The 15634-nt window shown below is 35.2% G+C and overlaps 1 long non-coding RNA gene across 7 annotated transcripts in view; it reads left to right on the plus strand.

Annotated features, from left to right (window-relative positions):
• Positions 1-15634, plus strand: part of LOC130053375 (uncharacterized) — a 52318-nt gene that overhangs the window by 17682 nt on the left and 19002 nt on the right. For 4 of the 7 annotated variants that reach the window (XR_008801942.1, XR_008801939.1, XR_008801936.1 and 1 more), the window contains one exon: positions 15023-15085. This is a non-coding gene — a long non-coding RNA (uncharacterized LOC130053375). Of the gene's footprint in view, positions 1-7764; positions 7897-11237; positions 11649-15022; positions 15086-15634 lie in introns of those variants that run through there. The other 3 variants (XR_008801940.1, XR_008801941.1, XR_008801938.1) reach the window with 2 other exon arrangements.

Genomic DNA, 15634 nt, shown 5'->3' on the forward strand with positions numbered 1-15634 from the left:
AGACGGATCCATGGACACACCAGAGATGGGATCAGGTGCCTAGGAGAAGTAAGCATCCCCTATTCACCGGTCACACCTGCCGTGAGCTCTATATCGTGATCAAGTAAATGGAGTAATCCGTAGTAAACTCAGTACAATATTGATTCAGTGTTGATCAAATCATGACTCCCAGAGCCAGGACGAGGATGCAAATTGGGGTAAAAATTATTCAGAACAGTAATGTATAGGAAACATTTTTAAAATTCTCCTCTGAAGACCTACGGTGGTGAAATATGTCATGTGTATATGAAGGGATCCTCTTTTAATGCAGATTCGATTTTTAACTCTCACCCCGAGAATGGATTAAACGGCTTTGAGGCTTTAAAGTTTTACATAGAAATATATAGGAAAAATTGCATGATGTCAAATGGGTATTCAAACATCCTCATATAATAGAGATACTGGTTCAAATATTGACCATCTTGGTCTGGACGTGGGTCATTTGAGATGTTCGATGTAGGCACCTGCTCCCACCTCTAGTTTGTTCAGGGCTCCGTGTTTGTCTGATCCCACCTCTAGTTTGCCCAGGGGTCCGTGTTTGCCAAACTCTTTATTTCGTATTCCTTATAGGAGTTATGAGATTGATCACTATTCGTTATCTTCACCTTTCATTGATGTATCGATGTATTTGTTACTTCACTTTTCCACGGTAAGGGTTTAAAAATTTGTACTCATAGTTCCCAAATGCATGAGTTATTTCCCCTATATGAGCAAGATAATTCAGGTGAGTGTGATGACCAATTGGCCTCTTATTTTATCTCTCCTTGATTCTTTTTACTGTAACCTTACATTCCCAGAAATATACCAGTGTGAACACGACTTGGTCATTTCACCATTAAGTTGTTTTTACTTCCCCGTGTTAGGCTGATATATATGACGGTTGACCGCAATATCAATCTATCCACTGACCTATACCTTGCCAGTTTCATGATTATGATTGTCAACATGATTGTCAGAAGTTGTTATTATTTTGATACGATTTGTGACAAAAAAATCAGATAATATTTCTATTGCAATGAAATCCCCATAACTTCTATTGATTGTATTATGTTCCTGCTAGAACATTCATATTTTGTGTGTAATTCGATGGTAAGAATGACTTCTATTAGGCATATCATTGTATAAGAGAGCAATTCATTGTAGGGAAGCCAGTTTGGTTATTTTTCTCATTCTCGATTTTTAGAGCTTACATTCCCTTTCAGTGCAATCACATGTAGCTTAACAAAAAAATCAAGTAGCATTTTAATATTTGTGCAGGAATTTCTTCCTGTGCATATAGAGATCAATTCCTTGATTATGCCAACGTCTGTCTTAATGGTTTAAGACACTGAATAGAATGCGAAAAGAAGTACATTAATTTTAGTACAGGTAATAGATCTAAATAATGAAGACAACACTCCAATATCAGTTATCATAAATCATTATTGATTTGAATGATACTAAATGTTAATATATGAGAAATGATTTGGAACATTAATAGAATATGCAATTATATATTTGCAAGAGATAACCATATTTCGCATTCTGATGAACTTATAATTCCATATATACATCCCATACGGACTCTTCGTCGTGGTGTGACAAATGCTTTATAAAATCCAACAGAAAACACTCGCACCCTGGAGTCCACATAATACGTACACAGAAGGATTATAAATGCGGGAAAACAAATGGCGACGCGTCGAAAACGTCTATCATTGACGATGGTCCCGTCAATTTGTCTAACCACCACTGGCCGCAGTCCAGTAGAGGATCACTCTCTGTTGATGAGCTGACTTCCGTGCTCGATGCGCCACATGTGCATAGGATGAAGTATCGCGCAGGATGATTGAAGTCTCAAGAATAACGAGAAAGGACGAAGTGCAACATCTAAAATTTCTGATTCTCATTCCGATTCAAAGTCAACATTATTGAAAAAGTCAGGGGAAAATATTAAAACTTTCTTTAATTAATTTTGAAATATGTCAAATTTTGATGAATTTGCACTTTCCATGAAAATTGTATATTGCTCATTTCTTAAAAACTTAGGCAGTTTTTCAAATAGAAATCGTGAATTGAAAGCGTCCACCAAAACTGGGTTTATGTCATTGCAGTATTCAAATTTGGAATTTAATATATGCAGCCCATACTCCCCAAGCCACATAGTTTCAAAGATCGTGCCATTTGACGAGTTAAAATATGGCGTCGAAAATGTACACATAGAATTGCTAAATTCATGGTTTATTTCTTGACCATGATCCCATCTGTACATACCACCTTTGATCCTATTTTATATTACAAATAAAAACCGGAACTACGTTCATGTTCCCATGTTAGGAAACATTAATCTTGCACGTCATAGAAGTATTCGAGGTATATCGGGTATTTTGATATGCTGGCCTGATGTTGTTATCTTTTTTCCTCGGAACTCCTCTTAGAATTATACGTATATCCTACAATAAGTTGGGTTTTTATTATTGAGTAATAATTGAATTGTTTTATCCATTGCTTTTCTAATCTAAAATTTTAAATGATGATATATTTTCACAATGCTGAAAGCTACAAGATGCAAAATTTAATTACCCATTTTCTTCTATATCTATCTATTACGTCAGACAACATTCAACCTAGCGACAGCTTGCAAATAAGATCATTATAACGATATAAAATTGAGAAATGCTGACTTTAATCGAGACGGTTGAAACCCCTGTAACATTATCTAATTTGTCATTAGTATGCCTCGATTTAAAAATGGATTATACACGTATCGAATCAGTTGAGAGCCATAATCACCATATCTAGGTGGTGATGAGATATCACTACATAGGTATGAAAAGTTGACGATGGAGAAGCTGAATATCATCCCGTTTGTCATAAAGTTGAGTTGTCATTTATGAATATTTCAGTGTTACATTTCTATTGAAGAGGCAATAGTCTATGATGTCATAAAGATAAGTCTTTAATTCATCACGAGGAATGGTTGTGTAAAGTGTTGAAATGTCACACGTTTTGATGCTTTTGATTTGGGGAAAGTTTTGTGATTTCAAATTTACTTAAAGTTCCTTGGAATGTTTCAGAATCCATATTTGATTCACAAAAGGTTTTTTTTACATATGTTGTGATATAATACGTCTGAAGTTTCTTCAAAGCAGTTGATATTTCAGTAAACTCGAAATAAAATGCTCCACAGACTCTTCCACATCTGTTTAATATTTAGACGTTTTACTGGACATAGACGTTAACAACTCAGTTTTATTATAAATGGATTGACTTCATTCACCTTCTCCATCGTCTACTTTCCACATTGACGTAGCAATATTACATAACCACCTGAATATGGTGTGGATTCGATACGCGAGAGAATGTTCCGTGCATCATCATGTTTTAATACGAAGCAGGCTACTGGCAAATAATTTGATGTTTCAGGATTTTGAACTGCCTCCCTTGAAGGCAGCATTTTGCAAATGCTATGGTGTTTATATAATGCGTTTATTTGCAAATACAACCGATCAGAACGTCGAATGATGTCTGACATACAATTTGCTAAGCTGTTCTTTACATACTGATTTTGACTACGAATTACTCCCTTTACTTGATCAAGATAGAGGCTCACAGCGAATGTGACATGTCAACAGTGGATGCTTACTCCTCCGAGTCACCTGCTCCCACCTCTGGTGTTTCCAGGGGTCCGTGTTTGACCTGTTCCGGATTTCGTATTCTTTATGTAATTGATGGGATTGTTGTACATAGCATTCTTTACACGATTGATCAAACTTTGCTACATCCAGTCTCTTTATTTTTTGTTTTACATATGATTAAGTCATCATTGAATTCAGAAAAGAAAATAACACTTTATGATAATTTTAAGGGTTTTATAGCTTGATTATCTAGAAAAGGTAATTACAGGAGAATTATTTTGTCCACCGAAGTTCTTAGATATTTTTACACCATTCCGGGAAAATTGTATGATAAACGACGATGTTACTGGTGAATAGCTACATGAAATATCCCAAAGTCACCTTTTTGCCCTGGTGATACAAGGCATTATTAGGGCAATTAAAGAAATGCCAAGGACCCCTATACCCGTAACACAAAATAGCCCTAAGAAAAGATCTGGTGCAAGAATTGCCTATATATCATTTATTAATATGAGGATATCCTGTATGTTTATTAGAGTATTTAGCATATCATGTATTAAGGACAGGAATTATTGCTATCCAGAAACACATTTTGATCCTCTAAATTGTTTTTCGTCAGATCATATTTTAGTGCGATTTATTTGTAATAATACTTACTATATTTAGTACATAACCAATGTACTTTGACTCCGTATAATATGAATTGACTGTTTTGAACTTACAGAATCTTTAATTCAAACAAATATTTTATGCCGATTCTATATATCCCTGTGGACTTAAAATACCCAACAGTCTTCCTAATCCACATCCGGTCCATGTTTTATTGAACAAAGACGTTAATGGCAAACTAACATCTCAACTTTATAACAAACGGAATTGAGAATTTGGCTTCTCCATTGTCAACTTCCCATATTTCGGTAACAATAATATATTACTATCCACATGTGGCATTTATGTCTCCCAACTGATTCGATACGCCAGCGCATGTCTGCGTGTGATCAATTTTATACCAAGATATCCTACTGACAAGTAAGGTGATGGTACAGAGGTTTCAACAATCTCGTTTAACGTTAGCATTTCGCAAATTCTATGATTTTATGTTATGATCTTATTTGCAAGTACACCGGCCGTTAGGTGGATTGTTGCCTCACGTGTTTCATGCAAATTTTTTAACCTCTCTGTTCATACTCATTTTGACTACGGTTTTCTCCATTTACCTGATCAAGATGGATGGCTAACAAAGAGTGCAACAAGTCAACAGTGGATGCTTTTTCCTCCTAGAGTACCCAGAGTTATAAGATTGCTCACAGTTGTCTAAACTGACACCTTTGTAATCCCTTTATTGGTATATTTCAACCTCTTTTTATTCATTTACAATGGTGCATTTAAAAAATATATATACACTGTGTAATGCGACATCCTGCTTAACCCGACAGAAAATCTATTTCCCAAAGGATTTTGGATTACACACGTTTCACTGTATAAGTGCACGATTCGGCTATAATTTTATAAGTATACCAAAATCGGAAAATCATTTTCAATTGAGTATATTTTCTTATAGAACCTTTCGTTCTTTTCTCGCGTAATAAACTAGAAGGGAGACAAGTGTCACAACAGTTTCGCTGTCCTGTAACCAGCATTAAATAACTTTCTAGACTTTTATTACCTTGGCTTGGAATTATCAAATCATAACTGATGTACTTGCTACAAACGTTGAAATATTTGCATAATCCAACACAATGAAGCACCTTTAAAAGTTAAATTTATGGACTATTTTATGGCGATATGTCCATTTCGCTATTGTCTAAGCTTACGACAGTTTCCCATATAGTGGGAATATAAAGATGCGTTTAGATAGTAGCTTGATATTTATCTCATAGCTCATCATACACGGTTGACTTGACTTATCTCGTCGATTTGTTTAAAGCATTTACTTTTGATTGCGTCATCGGGGTGAGATCTTGCATGCCTTAATGTCCTTTTCATATCAAAATGTTTTACAATGCTTTGAAATATACATTATTTCTCGTAACTGGTCTGAAAAACAACATATGTTTTATGCACATCTGATGGTGTTATGTGACACAAGCTATCATGGATATAAAGTATCCCATAGATTAAACAATAAAAATCATATAGCGTGAAGTGTAGAAACAGCTGATGTTGAATTGGTCTGAAAATGTACACATTATCAATGCTATCTTAATAACGAATCATACAATCATTAGGTGATGCCTTCGAAAAAACACATTCCTATAGATCCTATTGTCTGAAAGATTTCACGCGTAGATAAACATATTTCATTCTCGATGGGGCGATTGCAGCTGGGATTAATCCCCCCAAAGCCACGCCTGAATATTTTGCTGAACACCTTTCAAACCTCAGATGACCCCACAACATCCAAGGTGAGGTCTGGTCAAGCGGTGTTTGTATCCCGAGGGCTCTGACATTTTTTTTTTCGTGGACAGCTCTATGCTGGAGAAACAGCGTATAAACCCGTCACCTTGTGTGACCGCAAAGTATATTGCTTCGATCCCTAGCCTTTGATTATAACCCTACGACTTCACATTAACGTTGCGGTCTGTCGGGTTTTCCCATTTGAAGCCTTATGTGTAATGGTTGGTATCTTAACCTGTGTTTACTATATATATGTACATAGCTAATTTATCATCTTTTTTCTCTGTTTCATTTAGAATCTTCATATAACTTTTACTTTACATTTCAGGCAACACAATAAGTTACTTCATAATACATTTAGTGTCACGCCTATACAATTGTATCGTCAGTGTTTATATATTGTAAAACCATAGATTATATACCAGATATATGTATGTAAAGTGTCAAAAACTTATGTTCTGAGTGATCTCCCGTTATTGTTGCTTTTTACATACTCAAGAATCACTTATTTTCGTCAGGTCAAATGTTCGTGGTTTGAAAATAAAAATGAAGTATAGGGGTATTTAATACCGCACATGAAAAGTTGATATATTTTATTGGACTTCTTAGTGTGTCCTTTTCGTGGAAGATTCAAAATCTAGGGTTATCGCCATACCATGTAAAATAAAACCACATGAAAACTAGCGAACTTACATGAAATTACTCTATTCAATGTCTTTATACCTGGAATGATCCAACTGTCAACACTTGTCAAAAATGAAACTACCGTACCCTAGTCAGATACAGAAATACTAATATGAAAATATTCCTCCATGCTTTATGGAGATGAAAAATAATGATGGTTCAGTTTGAAAGGTATATAATTCACATATAATGCTTACTAATTTATTAACTCTTGAACAGAACCACGATCATTCACTTGTATTCATGTCGTCAGAGGCTTTTTAAGCACTGATACCCTTATCTCATCGCAAATATTTGTGTAAGCTTAACGTATAGTTTAAAGGAAAACAGCGAAAATAACCACAAAAATATGAATGCCCTTTTATCACAAAAATCCATCGATATACTTCAGTTTTTGAGACGATAGCAACACCCAAGGGTACAAGTGTGGAAATGTGGTACTTGTCAATTCTGTCAATTAATGAAACTTACCCCAGGCACCCCTCCTACCGTTCCACATTCCTTATCCATCAGCACACCGCGCACGTAAGAAAACCATCCCTCTTATTTTCACGATTGCACGGAATCACATTTTTAGTCTTCATGCAGTTGCAAGTGAAAAGTAATTTTTTTTTTGCAATTCGTGCATCTTTTAAATTGATATGCACTCTGATTATCGCAATATTTCATAAAGAATTAACGCAATATCACGAATCTATCATAATTTGATAAAGCGTTTACAGGCATTTATATTGGGTAATGATTTAGAAGTTGTTCCAGGGCCTCCTGGTTTCTTTCGCCTGCTAAAACATAATTAAGTGTGTTAAGGTTCTAAAGGTTGTAAAAAGTTATTACATTTGGAAATATGCTGTAGTCATTCCGACATAAAGAATTGGAATCATACGCCATTTTGAGACAGATGAATTAAAAAACATTGTACTTACTGGTGTACCACATGGTGCTGCTAATTTTGATATGCAAGAGAGTCGTGTGAACAAGACGTAATTCATAAATATTAAATATTAACATTACATTTGCATTTTGATAAAAATCATTTAGCAGTATCTGTAACATGTTTTAACACTGCCATTAGCAAAGCCAGCAATGTTGTGCCGACAATATGTCCAAACTATCTCGGTGCTACAATATTGGAAAACAACTGGAATTTGAGGCACAGCTGGTAAGAATCTGATAGTACTCGAATGTACATACTTATTCTCGGGTATTTTTCTTTGTAACACCAAAAAGAAGAAGGATGTTACGCCGATGATTTGTTAAGTAGCACATGTATTAAACGTTTTCGGATTTTGAATATTGTTTAAAAGGGTATCATGGAGTCTGAAATACTTGCTTTTCATGACTATATTTCATAACGTTTGAGAGGCGGTTAAACAAAGCAATGATAGGGTCAAACCCCGACATCCTCGTGTTACAGCAGAAGCATACCATGCGTTGGCAGACACGGGAAGTGGTTCGTCGTTGTGTTCTTTGAGAACCAGCGTCACTCTAATCCTGGAGCTCTGAGTACGAGAGACAATTATCCCAATCATCTGATAGTGTGCATAGTTTTACCAGTAAAACAATTTGTAACTGAATGTTCGATTGTCAAAGCAGCCATTTTGACCTTCTGTATAAGGAGTAATCTTCAATGTCAGGATTGAATGGGTTCGTTTCTTTCGGACACGTCATTTCCTTTTGGATAAGTCAATGGGTTCCTTATGTACAGCACTATCTAAGAACATTTTATATCCAGGCATTAATTATACATTGTACTTTACAGCAGTGAAATTATCCATTCAAGGATAGTGATATTTTCAAAGATGTTCACCATGGAAATAGCAAAACGTTTCGTTCACACCATGTGAAAATAGCAAACCTGTTTATTTTCACACTGTAAAAATAGCAAAACTATTAATTCTATAGCGTGAGAAGAACACTTGTAATACAATTAGCATATTTTCTGTAAACAAAAGCAACAATACGGTTGGTGTAAGCTAAACTTCACGCCGGATTTGTAAGAGTTAATCAATACAAGTATCATGAATTTATAACGGTTATAGTATAATTTATCACTAACTTATTTCCAGTTTAGCTCACCTGAACCGAATGCCGAGGTGAACTTTTGAGATCCAACTTTTGCTTTCATCTTTGTATATATTGTAGTTGTAAACTATTTACCTTTATTTACCTTTCCGACTTCTTTATAAATAACCCTGCACCAATTTCATCCAAACATGACACAATGCATCTTTAAGTGAATAAGATCTAAAATTGTTCAAATGAACAAGCACACCTTCCAAGGGGGTGATAATTAAGAAACAATACGAATGGGGTGGAGTGTTTTAGAAATCATTTCACGAACCATTAAACCATAAATTAAAATTAAAACTTGTATAAATGCAGCTTCTTTATGTAACAAAGATTCAAGTTTGTTCTAACCATGAGCACCATTGAACCCCGGGTGCCGGGTTGGGCTACAATAATGGTTCTCCTTTTTACATAGAAATGTGGAGAATGATTCTTTGGAAATCTATTTCTTGAGAACCACAAAGGCACAATTCATCAACTTAATATGATAACATCCCCATGCAGTGTGACGTCAGTTGTATCCGCACCATGCCCCCCATAGCCAGGGCGGGGTAAGGATAGAAATTCGAAGTTTTATATACGGCTGCATAGAAAAATTCCTCAAATCTACATTGAAGAGCCAAAAGATTACAATTCGTTTGATTGAATATGCAAGCATCCTCATGTAGTGTAGGCCAATATCCTAGGGGTCAAGGCGAGGTCACAATGGGGGTTCTAAGCTTACAACGCAATGAATAATTAAAAATATTTTGAAATGTTATTTTCAAGAACAAGGGTACAAGTTATGGAGATTCAACTTTATTAAGATCATGATCGTTAGGTTTAGAGAGACCCGTAATAGAGATGGTTTAATGTTTTACATTCTGATGTGTGTATGTTCTTTTTCAAATGTTCTATGTTCTATCAAGAACAAAAGGGTAACACAATTTATTATTTTGTTTTCAGTTAATGTATTGTGAATTAAAGATGGCTATTTCAAACCATGTCCCCAGGCCCTAGGCATTGTCGCAATATGGTTTTAATTATTTCACATGCATGTATAACTACATACATGTGTAGAAATTCTATTTGGAAAATATTTATTTCACAAAGTAGATGGATATAGTTAGTCTTATTGATATCAAACTGTCCTTATGTAGTTTAGGTTTTAATTCTCTTCATGTCATTACCCTGGAGTCAGAATGCGTCAAAGTTTGGGTTTCAAGATTTAAACATTTATTGTGCTTTATACCAAAGGTATGCATGAAAGGTGAAGATCAATCTCATAACTCCTACAAGCAATACAAAATAGATAGTTGGGCAAACACAGATCCCTAGACATACACTGTACCAGAGGTGGGATCAGGTGCCTAGGAGGAGTAACATCCTCTGTTGACCGGTCACATCCGCCGTGAGCCCGATATCTTGATCAGGTAAACGGAGTAATAATCCGCTGTTGAAACCCCTGTACCATCAACTTGCTTGTCAATAACTTGCCTCCATTTTAAAAACTGACCATACGCAGAACAACATCTTGCATATAGAATCAGTTAAGAGATATAAACACCATATCCAGGTGTTAATGGGGAATATTGCTACATAAATATTGGAAGCTGACGAATTAAACAGAATCATGATTGGTGTAGGAATATTTCACAATCCTATATCTTATGCATATAGTGGTCGAATATCATAACTATTCTGGTATTATTATTATTACTCCACTAAGATCTTAATTAAACAAAGTGGCTCTGTGAGCGTGTGATCTATGGGCCTCTTTTTAAATTAAAGCAATACCTCTTACTCGTGACGTAGTGGTCTATTGTTTACATTTTCTATAATAACGAGGCCTGAGTCCGATTGGGTACAAAATTTACCGTACTTTTTGACACATTGCATATTACGTGTTAGTTGCCTCTGGTGACAAAACCCTCGACATATTTGGTTTGTCACTGACCTACAGACACAAATTTGATTGATCAAGTCCATAAACGGTGAGGCGAAGGCTAATGATAATTATCATCATCCGTCCTCTAAATTTGTGGTCCCACTATCATGTATTTTTGCATATCTCTCAAAGGATTTATCCCACCCCTGGTGTGTCCAGGGGTCCGTGTTTGCCCAACTATCTGTTTTGTGTTGCTTATAGGAGTTATGAGATTAATCACTGTTCGTTATCTTCACCTTTCATATACATTCTGTACATGTAGTAAATCAAATCATACTATGCCGGTATAGTAGAAAGGAGGTCATTTACACTGAAAAGAGGTACTAGGTTTACGAATGGCATAATATAGCCATGTGAATTTCCAAACTTCAATTCAAAATAGTTATCTTCAGGGAAAGGACCAGAAGCATATATTATGTACAGAAGGCAAACAAATGTTGTTTCACGACTGAAAATAGATTTTATATAAAAAGAGTGTTCAATTTTCTATTTATTACATTTTCCAGTTTCCTCAGACCCATTTAGGCCTACAATCCCTAAATCTGTGAACCTCCAAGTTTGCTTATTACACCGTGGAACTACCGAGTTAGAGCCATGGATATGTGTCTTTGATTAGATTGTGACTTAACTCGTGGTATTGGATAAATGTTGGTGGATGAGAGTGGCACCAGTGATTAATCTCCGCCGTGTGTGGGAAAACGATGCCACCCCGACCTATTCCGTGTCGCTACTGTCTGCAACAATGTTTCACGCCACGAATCCACTTCATCGCTACAAAATATATGTCTGCAAAACAACACAATTAAACACAGTTAATATCAGATAGTGGAACCGAGGCCCCTGGGGACAGACAATTTCTACAGTTAATCAGAGAATCCGCGGCTTCTATCTTCCTATGTTGCTGATGGACTGATACGGTGTGTTTTATGTAAATATTTAAGGTAGTTCTAACGCTAACTAATCAATTAAACTGATCTGTGTGACTTCCACCTTGCTTATTACGTAGAGTTGAGAAGTGGTATTCACCTGAAATGCCATGCAACACCTTTATGGACCTGAACAGACACAACTGGTGCTCATAAAGTCCCCCTGCTAATGCAGTGGAAATAACAAAGAAATTCTTCTGTTATCTTAGGTAAAAAAAAAAAATGTTGATCAATATCTCTGAGATAAAACATACTTCAATTAGCGTTTAAAAACGTTTAGTTTGCTCATCTCTAAAAAAAAAAAAAGAAAAAAAAAAAAAAAAAAAAAGAAGAAATTGAACCAAAAAAGCTATACTTGCAGTCGTTTTGAATAACATAAAAAAGATTAAATTGCATACTAAAATATTTATAGAACATAAATTCTAGTCCTTATTATAGAATCATTGACTTTGTGAAGTCAACTATAGTATATACAGTAAATTTTCATTCGTTTCGGCAGATATACAACAACTGGTTTTGAAAATTACACAGTATTAATGATTAATGAAATTTCCTGATGCATGCACAAAATATAGTTTATAATCCATTTAAGAGTAAAATTTCATGCTTTATACATCCCCGCACGGTGTTTAGGTAGACGCGTGCACTTTACCGCGGACTGTGAACATGTATTGGAGAATGATCATTTATTACATGATCTGACGAGCAATGGTGTTTGTTACCAATTTGTCATTTGTATAACCCCTGTATCATCAACCAAACAATACATCATTCCAGCTACATTATAAATTAAGTGCTTGGTGAACTTATTATCCTATAACCATTTGTTTAACATAATCTGTTGTCTAATTTGAAAGAGAGTGGCGGGTTGTTTTTTTTTTTTTTTTTTTTTTTTTTTACAACAGAAACACCTTCAGTGGTGATTTCCTATATTCTTTAATCTGGATGTTTGAGTGATTCTACACTACATGTATTTCATCATTAACTTTATGTTCGTTTCGTAAATGGCTTACAACAAGAGAAATATGTATACTGTAAAAGCACAGTAATTGACTGAGAACCAGTTTAAATTACTGGTATTACTAGTCAACATTTGATGTGTACCTAATCTATAATAAATGAAATATTGCATTCACTATATCAAATATTGTTCAAAGGTTTGAAATATGAAGATATGTTTTGTACTTTATACAGTGTTATAACATGAAATGCAGTTCCCAAGAACCTAAATCTTTCCATTTGGGAACGGCAGATGAGCATGGTGTCAAATTTTATCGCGCATCTCCAGATCTCGCACGATCTCGCACGGGAAAGAGAGGACAGTGCACGTAACAGGCCTATAATTTTCTCGGCACCGGATCTTAACATCCTCTATGGACGTGACAGTTCATTTTAGAGAATGCAGGTTCAAATTCCACCCTAAACGATTTGGTTTGGTTTTCTGAAATTACTCGACGATTTTATGACCGTTCTTCGTCGATATTTGAACAACTTTGGAGCATATCTGTTACAAAAGGAACCCTAAAAAGCTGATGTGATGTCTGTAAAGTTCTGTAACATCAATAAAGTGCTTGACGCACTCTGGAGTCAGTCGGGGCTAATCGTCTGATAAATTATATGCCTCGGTAGAATAAAATGTGTCGGTTTTGTCGATAATTCGAATTATATTGATAATTTTGTTTAAAATATCACTCCAAAGCTACAGAAATTAATATTTCACACTTTTCCATTGATTTATTTGAAACAAATGGTGCCCGTCTTAGGTCTATAATATGATGTATGAGTTTTATATCGATATGCATATAAAAACAACAAGGAAAGACCGAATGACTGAATCCAGACCCGGCTGATAATTTTGTTTACTGCCCTTCAAACAAATTTCCGAACGTCGCGTTGTGCCCTCTACGATGCAATATGAAGTTAAACCCAGGCTCTAACCATCTCATGACCTATCTGGTGTTTTGTTGTGGTCGTTTTTCATGGTGTTGTGTCCTTTTGTTGTTTCTTTTTATGGTGTTGGTCTTATTATTCTTAATTATGGTCCACCATTTTTCAATTATACGAATGGCATTTCCACAAAACGCATTGTAATCAACGAGCAAACTCCACCAAATCCTGTCCAATACAGGTGTTTTGTAGTACTAAAATACCGTGAAGAAATTAGTTTCTTTTATTTCTTCCCAGTTTAATTAGGACTTTTTCTCTCTTTCCGCGAGTGTTAATTTTGATAGCAAAGGTTCATTTTCGGACGATGTTTACCTTGTCGAAAAACATTATTTTGGAAACACGGACAACTGACAATAAAAGGTAAAACTTGGGATACAGACACTATTGAAATTTTAAATTAGAAGAACATTTGAAAGACTTTTGGGAAATTTGAGAATAGCTTAATTTAGCGAGCTCGATAAGATGCATTATAATCATTAATAGAAAAGTAAGCTAACTCCGGAGGATTATAGTGGAAGACGTTAGTGTCGCTTTGATGTGTTCAATATTGCCTGGGTTTGAGTCGGATGGTTCTTAATCTTCATTTGCAGAAAAGAGGTGTTTCAAAAGAAGTTTCTGTAGATATCCCCCGTATGTCTTAAAGCTAAAACCTTCATTACATTAGAAAATGACTTTTGATATAGCAATACTGGAAACTGCATGCAGATATGCTAATTTTGATATTAACATTAAATCCTGATTCAACAATGATAAGACAGTGTAATTCCGGTGCAGATTTAAGACGTACGATAAGATCTGAAACACTTTTTGTCTGAAAACACAAATTATGTTTCCATTGCTGATTTTATACTCCATTACACTTGGGGACGATGCTTCTAAACAAAGTTCCATTTCAATGCAGACTTCCCCATTTGATTTTTTTCTTCTTTAAATATGAGATGATATAATGTTAAGCAACATTTTCCTTAATGATGATACGAAAAATATCACATATTCAAAAGAAATTGTTCGTCCTTGTTTGCACATCCTTATGTACGGGAAATAAAAATCACGATTATATAAGATATACAACACCTACAAGGACTTTTACATTAGAAAATATGAGAAATATTATGCCATCCTAGTAATGAAGAGCATTGGCAATATACAGGCGGCCAGTTCAAAATTCTCCTTTTCATGATTTAATACACTATACAAAATCTGAAATTGATCGCCATTCAAAGCACCCCTTCTCCAACTGAGATTTATGAATAAAACATCAGAAATAAACCAATAGATGCATATTAATAATGATAGTTTGCATAATATGGTAATTTGTAGCAAAGGATTTACTAGAGTAATGCATAAATGCTTTATAATGTATTTAAAGCAAAACATTCTCTCTACCACTTTACTATATTCTGGATCTGTTATTTCAGGGTGAGACGTGGAAATGCAATACAGAAACCTGCAAATGGCCCGATTCGACTTCCCTGTGAAAGGTACGTCTCAGAGTGTACAGCATACTGTATTATCCTTCTCTACAGAAACAGGAATTCTCAGGTTAACGTTCAGATACGTGGAAACTAAATCAGTAGCATGAACATTTGTCGTCGTTTCAAAGTAAAATAAATCGTTGTATATGCAAGAAAATAATGTCTATCAAGATTATACAATGTTACAGTTAATACTTCCTATTGTCCCTCTAACTTTTATGGTGTGTCTGCATAACACAGTCAGAACATGTAGGGGCACATTACGTAGGCTTTGGTCAGAAGAACTCGATTGTATATATGTATGTAAGTGCCCCTTCTAAGCTTCTTTTACGATATCAATTCTATATGAGGTATGCTTAAACGCAAAAATTAATAACTTCGGCGAACATGGGTTCTTTGACGGTGTAACTCTTTTAACGTCACCTAAATACCGATTCTCATTTCTCCCTGCATATTTTTTATGAATTCCCGAGCAGATTACTACTGTCCGGGGCCTGGGAACTTGTACCTCAACGTCGAGAACTTTAAATCGCACCTGCTCGTTAAAAGTTAGGG

This window comes from Ostrea edulis, chromosome 3 (genome assembly GCF_947568905.1).
Source record: "Ostrea edulis chromosome 3, xbOstEdul1.1, whole genome shotgun sequence".
NCBI lineage: Eukaryota > Metazoa > Mollusca > Bivalvia > Ostreida > Ostreidae > Ostrea > Ostrea edulis.